General features: G+C 43.4%; 1 protein-coding gene across 1 annotated transcript in view; it reads left to right on the top strand.

The window, feature by feature from the left end:
- Positions 1-248: 248 nt before the first annotated feature.
- Positions 249-21,719, top strand: part of LOC115130438 (cadherin-18-like) — a 231,320-nt gene continuing 209,849 nt past the window's right edge. The window contains exon 1 of the mRNA XM_065019556.1: positions 249-382. The gene's annotated coding sequence lies outside the window, so the exon portion shown is untranslated. The remainder of the gene's footprint in view (positions 383-21,719) is intronic.

Consider the following 21,719-nt stretch of genomic DNA (forward strand, 5'->3'; position numbering starts at 1 on the left):
ATCCGTCTCATAAGTAACCACAGTGTCTTATACCCCAAAGTGGTGCTTAGATTGCCGCCACTTGTCCTTGGAGATTAAAGTGAAAAATAGTGGCAAGCAGTACAAATGGTCTCTATTGAACAGATGTGTTGGAAATCGTTTAAACCTAGGCAATCCGTTTATGTGATTTATTTCCCTAAGATGATAAGGAGGGATTACTCAGAGAATTAACAGCATGTTCTCTTGTTGCATTTCTGCTCAGACGACAAGTCACATCTGACCGCCATGCGCATGATTTATCATCACAGATACAAGAACATCGGACTCCAAAGTCAACACTGTCTGGCTGCTTTCCTGTCCCTGCCTTGACTGAGAATATTTCCACAGTATAGCGCTTAATGAGGTAAGAGATTAAGATGTCGCCCTCAAATCGCTAAGGCTCAATTAGCACGATGGATTCAAAATGACTTTTAGTTTACCAAAACGTTTGGATAGACTGTTATGAAGTGCTTTTTGATTTAGCTAAAATTAAAAATATAACTTGGTAGGTTATGGCCAGTTTTTTACAGGGTGAAACCATTAACTCTTTTAATGAGGGAATCTGGCAAATGCTTAAATGTGTCATGCAGTAAACAGGATGGTAGCTAGTGCTGGTGGCTTGACCAGGTTTGTTCATTTATATTATGAATGTTAATTCTGAATGTTGGTACTGGAGTAATTACAGCCTTACACAGGTATGTGAGACAATTACTGTCAAGTGTTACTGGAGTGATACTAACATTTTGTTAATGTTATAATAGATTAAGGACAAAATGCTCTGTCCTCACTTATCCTTTCATTCCAAAGGGGTCCAACCTAACCTGGCTCTAATATGGGTAGCTGTGGAGGACAGGTCAATATGGTCTGTATGAGATGTGGCCAACAAGGGAAAGGATTTATTTGAGTGGTTATATTAAGGCTGCCTACCAAATGGCACCCGATTCCATTTATAGTGCACTACTTTAGACCAGAACCCTATGGGCCCCGGTAAAATGTACTGCACAAAATAGGGAAAAGGGTACCATTTGGGATGCAACGCTAGCCTGGGAGATAAAGGACCTCCACCTCCTCAGGTTACCTTTTCTGTGACGCTGAGGCACAATACTCCCCCCTCTGGATTTCACAGCTAAGATATTTCACTTACTAGCACTTGACACTCCCACTGCATCCCAAATGGTACACTAACCCCTTTAAATTGCACTACTTTTGACCAGTGCCATTTTGCATTATAAAGGGAATAGTGTGCCATTTGGGAGGCATCCTTCGAAGACTCTGGAGAGGCCACACAATTTAAAACCCAGAGTGCCTGGTATATGGATGTTGCCTGAGTCAAAGCCTAAAGGGTAACGATAACTGCTGAACTCTGTGATCCTGTGGAGAAATTGTGTTTATTGAGAGGTGTGGCTGGCGCCTGACCCCTTGCTTTCCAATAATCTATGTTTTATGAGATTACTGAGACATCATGTTTGCCATGCAGGTGTCCGCCAGATCTATTGTGCCAGCATTTGACCCCATAAACTGTAGCATTGATTAAACATTATGAAATGTTTATAGCCTTTGTGAGTGAGGTACTTATGTTCAGATGTATTTTTCAGAGAAAGAGAGTACTGTACTTGCGAGTTGAAATTGAGGCGAAACTATCCACTTGTTACAATTGGACCAAGTAGAACTGTTCTGAGTTGACCTACAAACGGTTCTTGACCGGTAATAAGCTGAAGAGCTTATCTGTAGATATTCCCTCAGTCTTAAATTGCATCCCAGACATCACCCTATTCCCTTTATAGTGCACTTCTTTTGATCAGTGCCCTTTAGGCCCTGATCAAAAGTAGAGCACTATTTAGGGAATAAGGTGCCATTTAAGATGCAGCCAATAGGCCTATTGTACGGTGTCTGCTGTCAGCTGTATTTAGAAACAATGACAGGCCTGACCTCTGGGACAGTGAGACACACAAACTGGATTACCTGCTGATATCCTGTACTGTACCTCACGACTCTCTTATCCCTGCTCTGTCTCTCCAAGATTATACTACTCAAGAAACCAACCACATGCAAAGCAGAACAAGAGAATAAGATGTTCATACTGCTAAAAAAAACTTCAGGAGACCCTATTATTCCTAAACAGCATGATACATATCTTGTTGTTAAATAGCTACCGAGCTACAGTATAAGGCTTGAAGTATTCATTAAGTTATTTCCATCTTTTTCCAAATATTGCCTCTGTTGCTACCAGAAAATAAACAGATCCAGGACATATCAATTTTAGCTTTAAACGTTAGCTGCTGTAGAACCCAGAGCCATTTCCTTTCTAAAACTACTTGTTATGGTGGAGGGTAGGAGAACATAATGAACGCCACCGGAACAGGAACACTGGGTGTGGGAGAGAGAACTGAAGCAGAGGCCCACATACTGATAGAGGACCTCTGAACATTAGTGATCCGTCTCACCTCACAGTGGGAGAGCGCCTTATCTCACTCCTAGATTATGGTGCTAGCTTCCTCTGAAAATAAAACATATATTTTTTTCTGTGTGCGTTGGGGTGTGTTTGTGTCTGTGTACATAACTGAAGTAAACTTGAAACAGGCGAAGAGAAGAGAAGAGTCTTCAGGCAACTGTAGCCAATGTCACTGAGTCCATGGCCTTGCAAGTATAGTGTTGCCTCAGCCACACTTCAGTCTATAAAATAAGCTTTGACATTATAAAGCACATAGAGGAAAACCCATAAAAGTGTCAGAGACTCCAGTCATCCAGGTCATAGACTGTTTTCTCTGTTACCCCACGGCAAGTGGTACCAGAGCCCCAAATCTAGGACCAAAAAGTTCTACCCCCAATCCATAAGACTGCTGAACAATTAATCAAATGGCCACCGGAGTATTACATTGACCCCTCCCTCCATTTGTTTGTACACTGCTGCTACTCGCTGTTTATTATCTATGCATAGTCACTTCACCCCTATCTACAGGTGCAAATTACCGCAACTAATCTGTACCCCCGCACACTGCCAACTGCCGTGTAGGTTAATGGCTTGTAAGTAAGCATTTCACGGTAAGGTCTACACTTGTTGCATTCAAATAAATAAATAAAGTTTGATTTCATTTGATATTTTGCAGAATTACAGACCGGAATGTTGTTGATGTTATACATTTTCATTCACACATAAACAATTATAACAAAGATATTTAACATACATCTATTTAATTGTGTGATCAAGGGCAGAAAAATATACCTACTTCTGATGAATAGATTATCTCTGAATACAGGGCCAATGTACTAAGTGGTTATATTATGTTTGCCTGTTGTGCAAAATTAGTAATTCATTGGCAACCCTTATGTGTGTGGTGTTCATGTTTTTGTTATTCACCCAATGTTCACGGGTCTGATGGACCCACAACATTATTGGGTTTTTAAACAGCCATAACAATTTACGTAAAAATACTTAATACTTAATCACAACCGGATGTGATTAGGAGTCCCATAGGGCGGTGCACAATTGGCCCAGCGTAGTCCGGGTTTGGGTTTGGCCAGGGTAGGCCATCATTGTAAATAAGAATTTGAAGGTAAAAAAAAGAAGGTGAAGGTGAAGGTAAAAATATATATATAGACAGTATATAATAACATGGAATAAATCAAGTTTATCTTGAACAAATATAAATGAAACAATGTTTTCATCACTGTTGATGTTTATTGCTTTGAACTGAACAAATTTGAAGGACAAATTTTACCAACAGTATTTTATGGAAATGATAAATGAGCCCCATTGAAAAGAAATGAAGGCCGGTCTACAAACCACATGAGGGACATGAGTTTTACTGTGTGCGTGTTGCAAATGTATTTCTTGCACTTGATGTATGTGCACTGTGTCTTCTTGTTCATCACAACACTTCTTCTTGTTGCTACCGGCTGCAATCTAGAATGATGGGGAAAAAAATTCACTAACATCTCATTCACTCACTTATATATGTAACAGTAAACTTTAGACCGTCCCCTCGCTCATACCCGGGCGCGAACCAGGGACCCTCTGCACACATCAACAACAGTTACCCACGAAGCATCGTTACCCATCGCTCCACAAAAGCCACGGCCCTCGCAGAGCAAGAGGAACTACTACTTCAAGGTCTCAGAGCAAGTGACGTCACCGATTGAAACGCTATTTAGCGCGCACCACCGCTAACTAAGCTAGCTTTCACATCTGTTACATATAGTTACAGCTGGCCAAGGAAGGAGAGTCAGACACACACACATGCAAGAACATCTCTCACACTTACTTCCGGTATTGGAGTTGTTGGTTCTGTGGATCAGGCTGATGGGGAACCAGCATCCTCCTCCTGAATCCTCCTCATGATGGCTGCAGAAGCTTGGGTCCTTGGGATATTTTGGCTCCTCTAGATTTGAAGTCTTACCAATGCCTTGCCCAACTCCTCGAGAAAGAGCCCTCCCCTAGAGCTTCCCTCTGTTCCAATCTGGGTTCAATGCCACCCAGATGACAAACACGTTTTGTACACCAAGATGTCAAAGATGTTGAAGAATATCGCAAGTGGCCAGCGTAGGGTTCTTCTTTTGCAGCTGTAGCCAGTCACCAGCTTCTCTAAATTGTTCACCCCTCCTTTTCTGGCATTGTAATCCATTATGATTTCTGTTTTTTCACAGCTTCTCCGATCCCTATGCAGCGTACTCAACAGTACCACATTTTTGCCTTTCTTTGGCACTTAGGACACACGGAACATGACGGCTGGGAACACAAACTTATAGGAATTGATAGGCCTGTTCCATGTATTCAACAGCTGAGTTGGGAGCTCTGGCTTGTTTTTTGTACTGTTCCTACCATCGTCCGCTTCCTTTTGAGGAACTCCTGTCCCAGCTTGTGCAAAGTAAAAAAGTTATTGCATGTGATGTTGTGGCCCATGGAGTCCGCATCCCTTGGTTCTTCTCAGGGGCTTCTCCATCTGGCTTCTCCATACACACTTGCAATTTCAACCCATATGATGAAGCAGCATCACAGGCAGCCCAGATCTTGATTCCATATATTACGGGTTTAGACGGTAGGAACTACCTGAAGGGGCAGCGGCCCCTAAATGGCATAAACTGTTCATCAACAGTAATTCTGGGCCCATGGTTGTAAAATAAGGCGGTCCACCCACTTGTCCCACACTGACCTGATTACAGCTTGCTTGTCTCTCTGCCGCCAAGCTGGTCTGGTGTATTGGTTATCAAGCAGGTAATCCTGGAAATAATGTGGGATTTTCCCTGAGACATTATTGCACAAAAAAGTTGTCTGACAGTTTCTGCATCCCACGGGGATTCTGTGTATTCCCCCATTGGATCTGAAAACACCAGCAAGGATAAGAACCCAAAAGAATGCATGTAAATGAGTTTGGTCCATCTTCCATCTTTCTCCAAAAACACACCTTCCCTCCAAATTATGGTATTCCAGAATTATTTTCTGGATGGTGTCTGGGATGAATAGTTTAAAAGAAGACTTTATGTCCATCTGCGTTGGTCCTGGTTACATCCTTATCACATTGTTATCCATGCAGGTTGGCTCACTCCTTGGGCATGAAGACCATTCAATATCACCACTTGTTGACATCCATATTTCTTCTCCTAGAGGCTGCTGATGAGCTAGTTGCTGACGGGCTGGTCCTGGGGCTTGCTGATGGTCAATCTTATCCTCTTCTTCCAACTCACTGTCAAGACACCGAATTGACAGGGACATGATCCTCATATTTGGAAAAGTCGCTCCATCCACACTAGCTTCTCTCTCTCTGCAAATTAAAAATTCTAAAGCCCTCTGAGCAGAGATTATTTTTGCCATGCTGATTGATTGTGGTAAGGAGCCACACATACAAGCTATGTACTATAAATGTGCAGGGGGGTGCACGGTGTGCACTCAATAAAATGTGTTCTTTTACATGTTCTTCACAGAAAATGAGCCAAGAGCAATGTCTCAGGTTGAAAAAATAATGAATTGTATGATTTTTCTTTTAGTAAACATAAAAATGGATCTTACAGACCCGAACACCACACAAGGGTTAAGTACTTTCTCCACAAAGCAGAGATCTCAAGGGTTCCTTTTCAATCTCTGCAATAGATGGACAAGGGCAGCACTCCACGATTGCACATCTATTAGAGGTCAACACTGCTAGCTAAGCGTAAACAATGATTGCAAAAGATTAAGAGACGGTAGATATTCAGATTCCCGAGTGTTTAATAGTCACATGTGGAGGGGGAGCAGGTAGCTGACTAATGGTAGTTATTGGCCAGTCTTTCAGTTTTGCCATGATGCCCCTGTACTGGGCATCTTAGTGATTGAAGCGGGGTGAACAGGGCATGGCTTGGGTTGCTGGGGTCCCTGATAATCTTCTGGCCTTCCTAAGACACATGGTGTTGTAGATGTCCTTTAGGGCAAGCAGTATGCATCCAATGGTGTGTTTGGCTGCATGTATCACCCTCTGAAGGGCCTTGTGGTCTGCAGCGGTGGAGTTGCTGTACCAGACTGTGATGCAGCCTGACAGTATGCTCTCGATGGCTCTCCTGTAGAAGACTGTGAGTGCCTTCGGGGATAGGCCAAATTTCTTCAGCTTCCTGAGGTTGAAAAGTCGCTGTTGTGCCTTCTTCACTATGTTGTCTGTGTGGTTAGACCATTTCAGCGTCTCTGAGATGCGTACGCAGAGGAATTTGAAGTTGGTGACCATCTCCAAGGAGGCCTCATTGATGAGGATGGGTGCGTGGCCAGCCTGGTTCCTCCTGAAGTCCACAATCAGATCTTTTGTTTTCCTAACTTTGAGGTAGACGTTGTTTACGTGGGACCATGCCGTCAGAGTTCCTTACTCCTCCCTGTAGGCTGTCTTGTCATTGTTGATGATCTGTCGTGTCATTAGCAAACTTGATGATGTAGTTGGAACTGCATGAGGCCACACAGTCATGGGTATACAGGGAATACAGGAGGGTACTGAGGACGCACCCTTGTGTTGTCCCCGTGTTGAGGATCAGTGTCGAGGAGGTCATGTTGCCTATCGTCACCACCTGGGGATGGCACGTCAGGAAGTCCAGGACCCAGTTGAGTAGGGAGGAGTTCAGACCTAGGGCCGTGAGATTTGTAATGAGCTTATAGGGAACTATGGTATTGAAGGCGGTGGTCCTGTGTGCGCTTGAGAGAGAGTGAGTAAAAGAGAGAGAGGATTCTGACCAGATGCATTACCGCCTGGTATGGCAACTGCTCTGCATATAAAAATAAGGGGGGTACTGCGTACGGAGGGTACTGCGTATGGCCCAGTACTCACTGGGGTCAAGCTTCCTGACATCCAGGTCCCACAGTGCATTGAAAAAATATTAATCCCCCATGGCCTTTAATCCTATTTTGTTGCATTATAACCTGTAATTTAAATTGATTTTTATTTGGTATTTCATGTAGTTGACATACACAAAATAGTCCAAATTGATGAAGTGAAATGAAAAAAATAACATGTTTCAAAAAATGTAAAACGGAAAACTGGTGCATGCATATGTATTCACCCCCTTTGCTATGAAGCCCCTAAATAAGATCTGGTGCAACCAATTACCTTCAGAAGTCACGTAAATAGTTAAATAAAGTCCACCTGTGTGCAATCTAAGTGTCACGTGATCTGTCACATGATCTTAGTACACTCTGTTCTGAAAGGCTCCAGAGTCTGCAACACCACTAAGCAAGTGGCACCATGAAGACAAAGGAGCTCTCCAAACAGGTCAGGGACAAAGTTGTGGTCAAAGTTGTGGTACAGATCAGGGTTGGGTTATAAAAAAAGATCCGAAACTTTGAACATCCCACGGAGCACCATTAAGAATATGGCACCACGACAAATCTGTCAAGAGAGGGCCGCCCACCAAAACACACAGACCAGGCAAGGAGGGCATTAATCAGAGAGGCAACAAAGAGACCAAAGATAACCCTGAAGGGAGCTGCAAAGCTCCACAATGGAGATTGGAGTATCTGTCCATAGGACCACTTTAAGCCGTACACTCCACAAAGCTGGGCTTTACGGAAGAGTGGCCAGAAAAAAAGCCATTGCTAAAAGAAAAAAAAAGAAAACACGTTTGGTAGTCACCAAAAGGCATGTCAGAGACTCCCCAAACATATGGAAGAAGGTACTCTGGTCAGATGAGACTAAGATTGAGCTTTATGGCCATCAAGGAAAATTATACGTCTGGTGCAAGCTCATCACCCCGAGAACCGCATCCCCAAAGTGAAGAATGGTGATGGCAGCATCATGTTGTGGGGATGTTTTTCATCGGCAGGGACTAGGAAACTGGTCAGATTTGAAGGAATGATAGATGGCGCTAAATACAGGGAAATTCTTGAGGGAAACCTGTTTCCGTCTTCCAGAGATTTGAGACTGGGACGGAGTTTCACCTTCCAGCAGGATAATGACCCCAAGCATATTGCTAAAGCAACACTCGAGTGGTTTAAGGGGAAACATTTAAATGTCTTGGAATGGCCTAGTCAAAGCCCAGACCTCAATCTAATTGTGAATCTGTGGTATGACTTAAAGATTGCTGTACACCAGCAGAACCCATCCAACTTGTAGGAGCTGGAGCAGTTTTGCCTTGAAGAACTGGCAAAAATCCCAGTGACTAGATGTGCCAAGCTTATAGAGATATATAATTGCTGCAAAAGGTGGATCAACAAGGTATTGACTTCGGGGGGGTGAATAGTTATGCACGCTCAAGTTTTCAGTTTTTTTGAATAACTTATTTTTATATAAAAATCTATTTAAATTACAGGTTGTCATGCAACAAAATAGGGAAAATACCAAGGGGGATGAATACTTTTGCAAGGCACTGTAACTCTGCTACAACAAAGTTCCTAACTAGTTGTGTCTTTGCTACAACAAATATAGAATGTGCACAACATCTCCCAGAACAGCATTTTCTATGGTGTTTAAAATAAATTCAGTCTCACCCTTAATTTATTTTGGTTGTCCGGAATGGAGTCTCCACTCACTGACGCTCCCAGCCGGTCTGAGGCGGGTCTCTTTCTGCTCCGTTTTAGTCGGAGAGTGGGTTCCATGAGCCACGTCTAACGATGTCCTGCACGTAGGTAACCTCGATCTCCTCGGGAGCAATCAGCATGCGGAGTTAGCCATCCCATCCTTGTCGCCAATTTGTCAGATAAATTATAAATGAAAAGAGAGACTTGATTCTTCCAACAACAGCTTTATTATAAGATTTGCAAAAATGAAGCAACAACATCACCAAGAATGGTTCAGAGTTGAAAGCTTAACAAACATAGCCGGGTCTCTGCTTTTACAGAGACAATACAACCCCTTTCTGTATACGTGGCAGTCAGCAGATGGTGTGTAAAAGGTAATTAGTTGGCTGTGCAACGAGGTTAATAGCCTGAGGGCTCAACTGTCTAACTGCATTCACAACAAGAAACAATATATTGTACTCCTTTCTGCAAGTTTCCATACATGTGAATTTCTGTAAATAGTAAACCCAAGGGATGTCACATGCTGCGGTTGCACCCAAACCTCTCTTGGCTGTAAGCCCAGAGTTATGACTAAGTCACACCAAGATAAATGTGTATCAGGTTTGAAAAAACACTAGCATATAACAAGAGCCTATCCTTTAAGCTGTAAACCAAAGAATAGCGGGACTTACTTTGTACTTTTCCACGACACAGTGAATGAGACTATAGTTGTGAAGTTGTATATAGTCATGCCAGTGTTCAAGAAAACTGGTGAGGACAATGTCAATGAAACCACATATTTTTTCTACTTTATGCCATTGATGACTAATCTCTTGCTGCACTATACGTCCTATCCGATTATGTTTAGCCAACACCCTATTACTTTCACCATGATCTGTTTTCCTCTCGCAGGAACACATTCTAGAGCTTGAGCACATGCTAAACAATATGTTTAAAAGGTACTTACATGCCATGATTTTGACTTTCATTCGAGCCTTGTTTTTTTTATCTGTTTATTATGTTATGTGAATAATAGAGCATTTAACAACCTTGCATTGCAGTCTGGTATCTTTATTTACTTTCAACAACAGCAAATAATCTTACAATCATAATTTTCACTATCGTCACAGAGTCTATTTCGCAAAATGATGAAATAGACTTTGTGAAAATACAAAAGATTATACCATGGACCTCTGCATTTGGGGCGGCAGGGTAGCCTAGTGGTTAGAGCGTTGGACTAGTAACCGGAAGGTTGCAAGTTCAAATCCCCGAGCTGACAAGGTACAAATCTGTCGTTCTGCCCCTGAACAGGCAGTTCCTAGGCCGTCATTGAAAATAAGAATTTGTTCTTAACTGACTTGCCTAGTAAAATAAAATAAAAATAAAATACAAAAATTTCAGAGGCCTAACAGTTGACATCTGAGGATGTAGCGCCATAGTCTGCCCTGTGACATTCTGCAATGAATAGATGGCAGACATGTTAGAGGCCAGGATGGTCCACCATTCAAACAGGCAGTTCTGGGACCTGTCTGCATCTTCTGGTGAACTATTTAAAACAGTACAATGATATAGCAAATTAAGATGCATTATGTATTTTGATGACAAAACTAAGTAGCCTACACACCTGTGGAAGTTTGATGCTTTTAAGGTCCGACTTCAGCTCCAACTGACAGGTTGAATACCCTGTGCTTTTTTTGCCTTCTTTTTTTAAGGGGAAGGGGGTGGACTCTAGATAATTATATCAGCCATTCAGGGCTGTATATGTAAATATATTCAAATATGTATCCTCATGCCCACACAAGTCAGACTGAAAATTTCAGTGACCCAAGGAAGCTCATGGAAATAAATTATAAAAAATATGTTTTGGAGTTATATTCAATAAATAACACACACACTGAGATTTGTTAGACATATAGGGATTATAGGGGCTTTAAGAAAACGCCAAATGGGAAACCTACATGTTTAAAGGTATGGCCTAAATTCTCCAATTCTCCATTCTCCATACAGGATCCATCAGAGGTTCCAGACGCCATCAGATATCTAGTCTCGCATAGCTTTTATTATGGATGATTTAATGGCCTTGCGGTTACTGCGACATCTGCTATCAGAATACGAAGATCACATTGAAAAGACTGGTTTAGACTCACAAAAGTTGCTTTGGGGTCTGATTGTGTTCAGATCTGGCAGACCACTTCAGGGATGCATTGTGTGTGGATTTCTGCTCAGTCTGGACACAATCAGGCTACCGGAAGGACATACAGTGGGCGGACGTCATTAGCACACAATGACGTCATCAGCACACAAGTCTCCAGAATACGTGTGTTTTTTGGAGGAAATACATGTTTGCTGACCTCATAAATGGTTTGCTGACCTCATTAGCTACAGTAATTCGCTACTGCCATCAGTTGTTGTTGTGTTATTATCCTATTTTGTCTATTCCATCATTTGTAGAATGCATAAAGGTATTTGAATGTAGCGCAGGGAAAAGGGAATCCAGACACACTGTGGACACAGTAACATGTAAATGTAGGTGTAGATGCATAATGCGTTCGGAATTCCATGATCAGAACTTTGGGAACAGAATACTAACACTACATGAACAGTCAAGTTTAGACATGGCTTCAGTCGCTCAACAATGACACCAGCTACAATGAGTGGAATGTTAGCTAAACAGACCAGTACCGAGGCAACTAACTTAGTGGGATTCCACATAAAGATTCCTTTCTCGTGATGTCACAAGTCAAAGTATGTCCTACATGCTTCCTGCATCCTGCAAAGGTTATCCAACAGCACTATTCCTCAAGTAGCTATAATCCATTGGCAACTGTCCTTGGGAGGTTCAATCGAGTTCCTTATGTATCACTCGGCAGAGTGACATAAACAGCACCATCCGTTCCCTTAATCATTCATCTATGCTGAAAAGAATATGATAGTAAGATCCTTTTTTCACCCTTTCCATTTTCCCTGAATGCATCCCAAATTGCATCCTATTAAGTATATAGTGTACTACTTTTGACCAGAGATCCATGGCCCTGGTCAAAGGTAAAGGGAATAGGGTGTCATTTGGCACACAAGCACTGTCTACCTCAATTATCTAGATGAAACCCATCACTCTCTGTCTGTCATGTGTGATAGCCATTACTGTTGATTGGGACCAGTGGAGTTACACACACACACACACGAACACACACACACACACACACACACACACACACACACACACACACACACACACACTGTGCATAAGACAGCTCACATCTCTGTGGCTCCAAGAGCCTAGCGTTAACTCCCTAATGACTGCCAATGACAAGAAATCTCCCATATCCTAATACTATACTGTCAAACCAATCCCTACAACCCACTCTTTCAGTGAATTAATATCTGATTTGCTCGTAACCTGTCCATAACTAAGATTACAGCTTATTAGCTATATTTTTTAGAGTAGAAGTAATATTAAGGTTTTCAGTTGGGCTCATACCTAACTGTCTATGAACTACATCCAGATTCACTTCATTGTCCAAAAAAATGAGTTCAGAAGTGCATTCACTTGGCTATTTTGCAAATCTGAGTCGAAAAACCTTCATCCCCATTGGAAGGGAAAGAAATAAAGAAAATAAGATTTCAAAAAGGGTGAAAAACATCCTGGCCATCAGCAATAATTGTTATTTCTCAATATATTAGCTAGAGTATCTCTGATCAAGGTTAGCAAAGTATTTTTGAAGGGGAATAATGGTGTCCTGCTGAGGCAACCTTGACCCCTAGTAAAGCCTTAAGGTAGAATGTGAATGTGTGTAGCAATCTGAGCGTGACTGATTATTGCATATTAGAGATATTCAAGGTCAATGCAGAACTTTAATGGAACCTCTGTATGTGAATTGAAGGCTACTGGATATCAAGTCTTAGTCAATCATAAGCCATCAATATCAACATTTAACCAATCGTAAAAAATGTAATGGCCTTTCAAATGTATTAATTAAATAAGTCTTTACATTATTTGAGTAGCAAGTGTTTATTTTAAGGGTTTTGGACTATGTTAAATCATTCCACGTTCCATTTTAGATGGAGTAATCTAGTTCTACTAATAAATAAGAGGAAACCCATAACTAGCCTACTGATATTGTTGCACTCGCTTTGTCTAGGGGTCCTAAGCCTAGTTACAGAATCTATAACCTGAATTAATGTGTGCATTTATGAAATCACAGTGTTAAATAAATTGGGTTAAATTTGCACAGACGCTGTTTCATCCTTTCCTATACTTAAATTGCCCTTGCCTTACGATTGCATCTGAAGTTGGGCTTACAACAGGTTATCCTCACCAATAGGCAATAGTTCTCCTAAATAATATGAGTACAGCGACTGCAATTTGATAGCATTGCGTTAGTGTTACTACTTGTCTTTTTCGGCAGGTAGACCTCCTGTAGAACCATGTCAAGATAAAGTATCCAGGGAAAAAAAGATAAATGAAAAATGTTGAGCAAGGAAAGAATTAAGACGTTGGCACAACATGGAAGTGTGACATCATGAAGAGGGATCAGACATGAGATACAAAAGACTACAATTTACTTACATTTTAAAACATTAACATATAGTGTGGGTGTGTATGCATCTATCAGCTGCAACTTAACTAGGTATTTCTTTGCAGCACTTGACCATATGACTGGAAAATAATCAAGATAAGATCAAACTAGAGTCTGCAGGACTTGCTTTGTGGAGTGTAGTGTCAAAAAAGCAGAGCATCTCTTTATTAACAATTTAATCAATATATTTTGACCATGAAAGTTTACAAACACCAAGTAATTTAGTCTCCTCAACTTGCTCAACAGCCACACCGTTCATTACCAGATTCAGTTGAGGTCTAGATCTGATTTTTAACAAATACAATGCTCTTAGTTTTATAGATGTTGAGGACCAATTTATTACCAACCACGCATTCTAAAACAGACTGCAACTCCTTGTTTACGGTTACAGTGATTTCACTAGCTGTGGTTATTGACGTGTATAGCGCTGAATCATCAGCATACATGGACACTCAGGCTTTGTTTAATGCCAGTGGCAGGTCAATGGTAAAAAAATAGAAAAGAGTAGAGCGTGAAGAGAGCTGCCCTGTGGTACACCACCCTTTACATGTTTAACATTAGAGAAGCTTTCATTCAAGAAAACAATATGTGTTATATTAGATAGATAGCTCTGAATCCACGATATAGAAGTTTTCTAAGAGCTGGAAGCAAGCTAATAGGTTGGCTGTTAGAACCAGTAAAGGCTTATTTAACCTTCTTGGGTAGCGAAATGACTTTTGCTTCCATCCAGACTTCAGGACAAACACTTTCCTCTAATGTCAGATTAAAGATATGACAGATAGGAGTGGCTATAGAGTATGCTACTATCCTCAGTAGCTTTCCATCCAAGTTTGTTAATGCCAGGAGGTCATCGATCGATAACAACAATTGTTACACCTCTCCCACACTAACAATTTTTTTTTTACTTACAATGCTTTTCTTTCATTATTTTGTTATGCATGTGTACAATGGCTCACTGTTTGTTCTTGGCATTTCCTGCCACAATTGGACCACGTTGGCAATAAAGAAATCATTGAAATAATTGGCCACATCAAATGGTTTTGTGATGAATAAGTCATCTAATTTGATGAAAGATGGAGTTGTACTCAACGTTTTTTCCCATCATTCTTTATATCATTGTTCTTGGCTTTATAATATAGTTTCTTCTTCTGTTTGTTGAGTTTAGTCACACAATTTCTCAATTTGTAGTAAGCCAGCCAGTCAGACGTGCAGACACTCCTTTTTCCCCCATCTATTTCAACCATACAGTTGTTCAATTCCTCATCAATCCATGGAGCCTTGACAATTCTAACAGTCAGTTTCTTAACTGCTGCATGTTTATCAATAATTGGAATAAGCAATTTCATAAATTCATGCAGCGTCTGGATGCTCCTGTATAATCACATCAAATAAGCTAATATTTTTAACATCCCATCCTCCAAATAAGTCACAGCACAAAAAATTAGGGATCTCTTATACACTATTTTAGGCCCATCTTTTTTTTTTTTTTACCTTTCTTGGAAATAGACACTATATTTTGATCACTGCAAGCAATGGAACAAAGTTCTACAGTATTAATGTGATCAATGCATGAGGATTCTAAAGTTCCTGTAGTGTTTGTAAACTCCCTGGTAGGTTGATTAATAACCTGAACCAGATTATAGGCATTTGTTGCCAAATACAACAGATGTAGCCCTGAAATGCTTACTTACAAGCCCTTTTTTTATTTTTTTCCCTTATTTAACAAGCAAATCAGTTAAGAACACATTCTTATTTTCAATGACGGCCTAGGAACAGTGGGTTAACTGCCTTGCTCATGGGCAGAATGACAGATTTTGACCTTGTCAGCTCAGGGATTCGATTTGGCAACCTTCCAGTTACTAGTCCAACGCTCTAACCACTAGGCTATCTGCCACCCCTTAACCAACAATGCAGTTTTAAGAAAAAAATAAAATAAATAGAATAACAAATCATTAAAGAGCAGCAGTAGTTAACAATAGCGGGCCTATAAACAGGGGGTACCGGTACAGAGTCAATGTGCGCAAGCACCGGTGTCGAGGTTATAAAGGTAATATGTAGATGTAGGTAGAGTAATTAAAGTGACTATGCACAGATAATTACAGAGAGTAGCATCGGCTTGGAAGGGTGGGGAGGTGGGGGGCAATGCATATAGTCTGGGTAGCCATTTGATTAAATGCTCAGGAGGCTTATGGCTTGGGGTAGAAGCCTGGGGTAGAAGCCTCTTGGACCTAGACTTGGCGCTCCGGTACCGCTTGCCGTGGGGTAGCAGAACGAACAGTCTATGAGTAGGGTGGCTGGAGTCTTTGACTATTTTTAGGGCCTTCCTCTGACATCGCCTGGTATAGAGGTCCTGGGTGGCATGAAGCTTGGCCCCAGTGATGTACTGGGCCGTACACACTACCCTCTGTAGTGCCTTGCAGGCTGAGGCCGAGCAGATGCCATACCATGCAGTGTTGCAACCCTTCAGGATGCTCTCGATGGTGCAGCTGTAAAACCTTTTGAGGATCTGAGGACCCATGGCAAATCTTTTCAGTCTCCTGAGAGGGAATAGGTTTTGTGGTGCCCTCTTCACGACTGTCTTGGTGTGATTGAACCATATTAGTTTGTTGGTGATGTGGACGCCAAGGAACTTGAAGCTCTCAATGATGATGAGAATGAGTGTGTGCTCGGTCCACCTTTTCCTGTAGTCCACAATCATCTCCTTTGTCTTGATCACTTCAGGGAGAGGTTGTTGTCCATGCACCACACGGTCAGGTCTCTGACCTCATCCCTATAGGCTGTCTCATAATTGTTGGTGATCAGGCCTACCACTGCTGTGTCATCGGCAGACCTGATGATGGTGTTGGAGTCGTGTCTGGCCGTGCAGTCATGAGTGAACAAGGAGTATAGGAGGGGACTAACTAGGCACTCCTGACGGCCCCCTGTTTTGAGGATCAGCATGGCGAATGTGTTGTTACCTACCCTTACCACCTGAGGGTGGCCCGTCAGGAAGTCCAGGATACAGTTGCAGAGGGAGGTGTTTAGTCCCAGGATCCTTAGCTTAGTGATGAGCTTTGAGGGCACTATGGTGTTGAACGCTGAGCTGTAGTGAATGAATAGCATTCTCACATAGGTGTTCCTTTTGTCCAGGAGTGAAAGGTCAGTGTGGAGTGCAAAATACATTTAATCATCTGTGGATCTGTTGGCGGTATGCAAATTGGAGTGGGTCTAGGGTTTCGAGGATGATGGTGTTGATGTGAGCCATGTCTGTAGACCTGAGTGCTACGGGTCGGTAGGCAGTTAGGCAGGTTACCTTAGTATTCTTGAGCACAGGGACTATGGTGGTCTGCTTGAAACATGTAGGTACTACAGAATCAGTCAGGGAAAGGTTGAAAATGCCAGTGAAGTCACTTGCCAGTTGGTCAGCGCATGCTCTGAGTACATGTCCTGGTAATCCTGCAGCCTTGTGAATGATGACCTGTTTAAAGGTCTTACTCACATCGACTACAGAGAGCGTGATCACACAGTCACCCAGAACAGCTGATGCTGTCATGCATGTTTCAATGTTACTTTCCTCGAAGCGAGCATAGAAGTTATTTAGGTCATCTGGTAGGCTCATGTCACTGGGCAGCTCTCGGCTGTGCTTCCCTTTGTAGTCTGTAATTTTTTCGGATGTGGCAAGCCCTGCCACATCCGACAATCGTTGTACTATTCGATCTTAGTCCTGTATTGATGTTTTGCCAGTTTGAAAGTTAGTCGGAGGGCATAGAGGGATTTTTTATAAAATACCCGCTTCTTGAAACCGACAGCTCTATTCTTTACCTCACTGCGAATGTTGCCTGTAATCCATGGCTTCGAGTTGGGGTATTTATGTACAGTTACTGTTGGGACGACATCATCAATGCATTTGTTGATGAAGCCAGTGAGTGATGTGGTGTACTTCACAATGCCATCGGAGGAATCCCGGAACATATTCCAGTCTGTGCTAGCAAAACAGTCATGTAGTTTAGCATCTGCTTCATCTGACCACTTTTTTATAGACCGAGTCACTTGTGCTTCCTGTTTTAATTTTTGCTTGTATCAGGAGGATATAATTATGGCCAAATGGAGGACGAGAGAGAGCTTTGCACGCATCTCTGTGTGTGGAGTAAAGGTGGTCTAGAGTTTTATTTTCCCTCTGGATGCGCATTTAACATGCTAATAGAAATTAGGTATAACTGATTTAAGTTTCCCCAGCCACTAGGAGCGCTGCCTCTGGATGAGAGGTTTCCTGTTTAGTTATGGCGGTATACAGGTCATTGCATGTGATTTTAGTGCCAGCATCGGTCTGTGATGATATATACACACCTACGAAAAATACAGATGAAAACTCTCTAGGTAGATAGTGTGGTCTACAGCTTATCATGAGATACTCAGGCGAGCAAAACCTTGAGACTTCCTTAGATATCGTGCACCAGCATTTGTTTACAAATATACATAGGCCCCCACCCCGTGCCTCACCAGAGGCTGCTGTTCTATCCTACCGATAGTGTATAACCCGCCAGCTGTTATTAATTTCGTTCAGCCACAACCTGGTGAAACATAAGATATTACAGTTTTTATTGTCCCGTTGTAGGACATACGTGCTTTCAGTTCTTGCCATTTATTTTCCAGCAATTGAACGTTAGCTAGGGTACAGATGGCAAAGGCAGATTAGCTACTCGTCGCCTGATCCTCACACGGCACCCCGATATCTTACCGCGAAATATCTGTTTCTTTCTCCAGCGAATGACGGGGATGAGGGCCTGTTCGTGTGTTTGGAGTATATCCTTCCCGTCCGACTCATTATAGAAAAATTATTTGCCCATTTCGAGGTGAGTAATCGCTGTTCTTATGTCCAGAAGCTCTTGTTGGTTAAAAGAGAAGGTAGCAGCATCATTATTACATTTACATTACATTTAAGTCATTTAGCAGACGCTCTTATCCAGAGCGACTTACAAATTGGTGCATTCACCTTATGACATCCAGTGGAACAGCCACTTTACAATAGTGCATCTAAATCTTTTAAGGGGGTGAGAGGGATTACTTTATCCTATCCTAGGTATTCCTTAAAGAGGTGGGGTTTCAGGTGTCTCCGGAAGGTGGTGATTGACTCCGCTGTCCTGGCGTCGTGAGGGAGTTTGTTCCACCATTGGGGGGCCAGAGCAGCGAACAGTATTGACTGGGCTGAGCGGGAACTGTACTTCCTCAGTGGTAGGGAGGCGAGCAGGCCAGAGGTGGATGAACGCAGTGCCCTTGTTTGGGTGTAGGGCCTGATCAGAGCCTGGAGGTACTGAGGTGCCGTTCCCCTCACAGCTCCGTAGGCAAGCACCATGGTCTTGTAGCGGATGCGAGCTTCAACTGGAAGCCAGTGGAGAGAGCGGAGGAGCGGGGTGACGTGAGAGAACTTGGGAAGGTTGAACACCAGACGGGCTGCGGCGTTCTGGATGAGTTGTAGGGGTTTAATGGCACAGGCAGGGAGCCCAGCCAACAGCGAGTTGCAGTAATCCAGACGGGAGATGACAAGTGCCTGGATTAGGACCTGCGCCGCTTCCTGTGTGAGGCAGGGTCGTACTCTGCGGATGTTGTAGAGCATGAACCTACAGGAACGGGCCACCGCCTTGATATTAGTTGAGAACGACAGGGTGTTGTCCAGGATCACGCCAAGGTTCATAGCGCTCTGGGAGGAGGACACAATGGAGTTGTCAACCGTGATGGCGAGATCATGGAACGGGCAGTCCTTCCCCGGGAGGAAGAGCAGCTCCGTCTTGCCGAGGTTCAGCTTGAGGTGGTGATCCGTCATCCACACTGATATGTCTGCCAGACATGCAGAGATGTGATTCGCCACCTGGTCATCAGAAGGGGGAAAGGAGAAGATTAATTGTGTGTCGTCTGCATAGCAATGATAGGAGAGACCATGTGAGGTTATGACAGAGCCAAGTGACTTGGTGTATAGCGAGAATAGGAGAGGGCCTAGAACACCAGACACCTAGACACCAGTGGTGAGAGCACGTGGTGAGGAGACAGATTCTCGCCACGCCACCTGGTGGGAGCGACCTGTCAGGTAGGACGCAATCCAAGCGTGGGCCGCGCCGGAGATGCCCAACTCGGAGAGGGTGGAGAGGAGGATCTGATGGTTCACAGTATCGAAGGCAGCCAATAGGTCTAGAAGGATGAGAGCAGAGGAGAGAGAGTTAGCTTTAGCAGTGCGGAGCGCCTCCGTGATACAGAGAAGAGCAGTCTCAGTTGAATGACTAGTCTTGAAACCTGACTGATTTGGATCAAGAAGGTCATTCTGAGAGAGATAGCGGGAGAGCTGGCCAAGGACGGCACGTTCAAGAGTTTTGGAGAGAAAAGAAAGAAGGGATACTGGTCTGTAGTTGTTGACATCGGAGGGATCGAGTGTAGGTTTTTTCAGAAGGGGGTGCAACTCCACGTCGCTGGGACTCTTGAAGACGGAAGGGACGTAGCTGTGCAGAAGAGAGGAGAGAACGGTCAGGGATGAGTTGAGAAGAGGAGGGAGATGAGGTAAGGGAGAAGGTCTCCGGAAATGGTCTGGAGAAGAGAGGAGGGGATAGGGTCAAGCAAGGGCAGGTTGTTGGGCCGTTACGGCCAATAGCTGGCAGCAAGACGCTCTAGATTTCATCTGGAGAGAGAGGGGAGAAAGAGGTCAGAGCACAGGGTATGGCAGTGTGAGCAGAACACATAGCTGGCTAGCGGTGTCGTTTGACTTAGCAAACGAGGATCGGATGTCGTATGTACGACCTTCTTTTCAAAATGGTTGACGGAAGTCATCTGCAGAGAGGGAGGAGGGGGAGGGGGAGGAGGATTCAGGAGGGAGGAGAAGGTGGCAAAGAGCTTATATGCCTGTTGTAGTGCAGGTCCTCACCAGACATCAACGGTACCAACGTCGCCTATGGGCACAAACCCACCGTCGATGGAGCAGACAGGACTGGCAAAAAGTGCTCTTCAATGACGAGTCGCGGTTTTGTCTCACCAGGGGTGATGGTCGCATTTGCGTTTATCGTCGAAGGAATGAGCGTTACACTGAGGCCTGTCTTCTGGAGCGGGATCGATTTGGAGTTGGAAGGTCCGTCATGGTCTGGGGCGGTGTGTTACATCATCATCGGACTGAGCTTGTTGTCTTTGCAGGCAATCTCAATGCTGTGCATTACAGGGAAGACATCCTCCTTGTGGTATCCTTCCTGCTTTCTCATCCTGACATGACCCTCCAGCATGACAATGCCACCAGCCATGCTGCTCTTTCTGTGCATGATTTCCTGCAAGACAGGAATGTCAGTGTTCTGCCATGGCCAGTGAAGAGCGCGGATCTCAATCCCATTGAGCACGTCCGGGACCTTTTGGATCTTCAGGATAGTCCTTGTTGAGGAAGATGCACGTTCCTCTCAAGGTCTTCGCTTTTTCAAGAACAGTTACCTTGTCCTTGAACCTCAGGAACTTGAACACTATCGTGGGCCTGTCACCTGGGCCGGTGGTGGGTTTTCCAGTCCTGTGTGTGCACTCCCCCTCAAGGTTGTCAGTGAATCTTTCCCTCCAGGTCTTATGTGGAGGTTCAGCAATTTTGTCCGCAACGTTGTGCCGCCTTGATTGTTCCTCTAGATAATCAGATTTCTTCGTCATTGTTATCATGGATTCACATGCATAACTGATGTCCTCTTAATGACTTACAGATTTCTGTCATCTTGTTGTTCTGCTGTTAAACTCAAATGCAAACTGTTCTTCAGGTCCTGGACCTCACAGGACAAATTGTTAATTATTTATTAGTTGCCTCCACCAGTATTTGGACACTTGAAGCTATTTTCTTGTTGTTGTAACAACTGCTTGTAGAAATCTTATTGTTCATTTAAGGATCTTTCACCTGTGATAGAGAGACACCGCTGTCCTCAACGGTACTCCCACCGGCTTCGGTCTTTGTCATGGTAGGAACGTAGGCTACACTGTTACTCCTTGTAGTTCCAGACAGGGCAGGTTGCAGGGCAGATGGAATCAGTAACAAACAGCAAGGATTCAAACAGTCACACTCCAGGAACAATCAGTGGCCCTAGACGCAAGGCCTGTGGACTGTTTACAAGCTGCTAAGGAAACTTGGCTAGCTTGATAGCTAGGCTGGTGTCTGCCCCAACCAGGGAACAATGACCTATTTCTCTGGAAAGAAAATAGACCTG

This window comes from Oncorhynchus nerka, linkage group LG6, assembly GCF_034236695.1.
Source record: "Oncorhynchus nerka isolate Pitt River linkage group LG6, Oner_Uvic_2.0, whole genome shotgun sequence".
NCBI lineage: Eukaryota > Metazoa > Chordata > Actinopteri > Salmoniformes > Salmonidae > Oncorhynchus > Oncorhynchus nerka.